The following is a 3538-nucleotide window of genomic DNA, read 5'->3' on the forward strand; positions in this document are numbered from 1 at the left end:
TGATCTTTGACAAAGGCCCAAAGCCCATTAAATGGGAAAGAGATAGACTCTTTAACAAATGGAGCTGGCAAAACTGGATATCCACCTGTAGAAAAATGAAACAAGACCCATACCTCACCCCATACACAAAAACAAACTCAAGCTGGATCAAAGACTTAAATGTAAAACCCAAAACTATAAAGTTCATCAAAGATAAAATAGAGACAAATCTAGGGGCCGTAATTTACAGCATAAATAGGCTATCAAGCATAACCCAGAATGCACAGGAAGTGGAAGAGAAGCTAGATGAACGGGACCTTTTAAAAATTGAATTCTTATGCACATTGAAAGACTTCTCCAATAGGGTAAAAGAGAATCTAGAGATTGGGAGGCAATATTTGCCTATGGCATATCTGACAAAGCATTTATCTATCTCTAAAATCTATAGAAAACCTTAATACCTCAATGTAAAGAAGACAAACAACCCAATTAAAAAATGGGCAAGGGACATTAACAAACACTTCATCTAAAATGATATGCTGGCAGCCAACAAACACATGAGCAATTTCTCATGATCATCAGCCATTAGAGAGATGCAAATCAAAACAACAATGAGATATCATCTCACCCCAGCAATAATAGCAAAGTTCAGCTAGAGAGAAAATAGCAAATGCTGGCGAGGTTGCAGAGAGATTGGAACTCTCATACACTGCTGGTGGAACTACCTGCTGGTGGTACAACCATTGTGGCAAATGGTATGGTGTTTCATTGGAAAACTGAAAATAGAAATATCCTTTGAACCAGAAATTCCATTACTAGGAATATATCCTAAAGAGTTGAGAGACAAGACATGAACAGACATATGCACACCCATGTACATCACAGCACAAGTCACTATAGCAAAGAGATGGAAAAACCTAAATGCCCATCAACAGATGAATGGATAACCAAATTATGGTACATTCGCACAATGGAATACTATGCTACATTAAAGAACAGTGAAGGATACATGAATTATCTCATAACATGGGTGAACCTGGAGGACATTATGCTGAGTGAAATAAGTCAATTGCAGAAGGACAAATATTGTTTGAGCCCATTACGTAAAAAGTCAAGGAAGGGTTTGCTTAGGGAAGGGAGCTCACTTTGCAGGTTACCGGGGATGGGAGGGAAGAAGAGGGGAAAATTTCGGACTAGTTGGGGGCCACATGCTGAGGTGGGTAAGGGGAGGGATGGTATGGAAAGAGTCTGTGACCAGCATGATAACATTGGGGAAAGGGAGGACACCAAATTGTGCACATAAGATATAGATGACAGAGGCTAATACCAGTATATCCACAATACTGCATTACCATTAACACCAAACAGCAGGCTATAGATAAATGCACAGACAACTGAGATCATATGGGATTTGGTGAACAGGAATATACCCTAGACCAATGATAGATTCAGCTGAAGATAATCTTGCACAGATACTAGTGATACAAAATAACCACAATCATTACAGAAGCAACCAACATAAGACAGACATGGAGCAATCCCTCATAGACAGACAGACACCTTGGGAGAGGGAACTACCAGATCTGCTGACTCAGGACCATAGTACTGGGGGACACCAGGCTCAATTGGCACAATGTAATACATAAAAATGTTGTTCCCAAACCTACTTTTGTGGGTAGAAACTGGGGTCTGAAAAGTTTTCTAGTGGCCGTGTAAGATCAGCTAATGTTCTCCTTTCATTGGAAGCTAAGAAAAATGAACAAAACAAAGGGCATTAGGAAACAATCAACCCTAGGATATGATGGACCTCAAGACCAGAAGAACTAAATGGTACTCAGCTACCAATGCCAAGCACTCGGGAGGGGATCAAAACTGGAGATCCCAGATAGAGTGGGAGGAAAAACATGGAACAAATTTCAAAAACACAATAACGACCAGGATTACTGGTCGGATGGAGTCTGGTGGGACCCCCAAGATTATGGCCCTGGGATACACTTCGGGCCCAGGATTAAACTCACTCCCAAGGGCTGGCTCTCAGCTCAATAGTAATAAGACTGACATTCAGAACATTCAACCAAGGGCAATGCACCCATCTATTCTACGGAGATACATCCCTTGGAGCAATTGGCCATGGGGCACCAGAGGGGTCATATTCATGTGGAAGAAAAGCTGGACAGACTAGAGTACATAACTAAGAAGGGCACAGGGACGGGGGGGTCACTGGGAAGGGAGAGGAGGAAAGTGGGTTATGGTTGGGGATGTGTGGAGTGAAACAAAATGTACATGAATTGTTGAATATAAAACAAATTTTGCTCTGTAAATTTGCACCCAAAGCACACACACACACACACAAATAGTTACCTTCATATGATTTACATATATATATATATATATATATATTCTCAATTCTTTTCAGTGTATACCTAGGAATGGAACTACTGGGTGATATGGTAATTCTGGAGTCTCTTTAGAAAAAGTAGCCATTGAAAACTCCATGGAGCACAATTCTACTCCGACAAACAGGGGGTCACTCTGCAATTGTCTCAATGGCAACTAGTTTTTGGATTTTTTTTTTGGGGGGGGTTATGATAATTCTATGTTTAATTTTTGAGGAACTGTCAAACTATTTTCCACGTGGCTGCACCATTTTGCACAATAGGCTTTTGATGGCAATGATTTTCTAGAAGGAACAGCTCTGAGTTGAAATTTAAAAGGGAGCACCTGATATTCCCAATATCTTTATCCCAGGAAGCCAGCCTATATCAAGAGAGTAGCCAATTATCTTTAATGTTTTCTGAATGTGATCATTAGGTGCTTCTTCTCTCTACATTTCCTTTGTCTTTTGTGTAGGTGCGCTTTCTCTAGTTAATCTTTTTTTCCTATTTACTGTTTTCCTTTATTAATGCTTGAACTTTGGGAATTGGTATTTCAGGTGAGTAACAAAGGGGTCTGTTAACCATTAGTTAGAGTGGAAGCCTAATTTTACTTTTTCCTTGGTCAAAATGTAACATGTAAGTTTGAAGGGCAGTTAATGAGTGGGAATTATAGCAAATAACCAGAAGTACGTACTATTAGAATGATTTAACAGAGAGAATTACTTAATCCAGGCGCTTTTGACTTTCTCCTACTCTAAATGATTTTACTCTTAAACCTAATTAAGTTTCAACATCTAAATCTGGTGTCTGCTCTTCAGCTTTAAAGTAGAAAGCCTTGCTTGATTAATTCAACTATGTGGGCCAGATGAGAACCAGACACTGAAATTTGATTTGCAATAACTTGGCTTTTAGAGAGTGTTGCTGCTTGGGACAATCAAAGATCAGGGATTTGAGACACTCCTTACATTCTTATTTGCTTCTCTTTTTTGTTCCCTAACATGCCAATTCTCTTCTGAATACAATTAATGTTCAGAGCTACAGCTGTGAGTCTAATCAAGTGACTTTCTCAGAAGACACTCCAACAACTTCTAAGAGAATTTCTCAGAAAACACTCAAACTCAGTGCTGTAAAGTCAGATCTGACTCAGACCGACCCCTCCTTGGGTTTCTGAGGTGGTATCACTA

This window comes from Orycteropus afer, unplaced genomic scaffold (assembly GCF_000298275.1).
Source record: "Orycteropus afer afer isolate SDZICR_OR568_19922 unplaced genomic scaffold, OryAfe1.0 scaffold00517, whole genome shotgun sequence".
In the NCBI taxonomy this organism is placed as follows: domain Eukaryota; kingdom Metazoa; phylum Chordata; class Mammalia; order Tubulidentata; family Orycteropodidae; genus Orycteropus; species Orycteropus afer.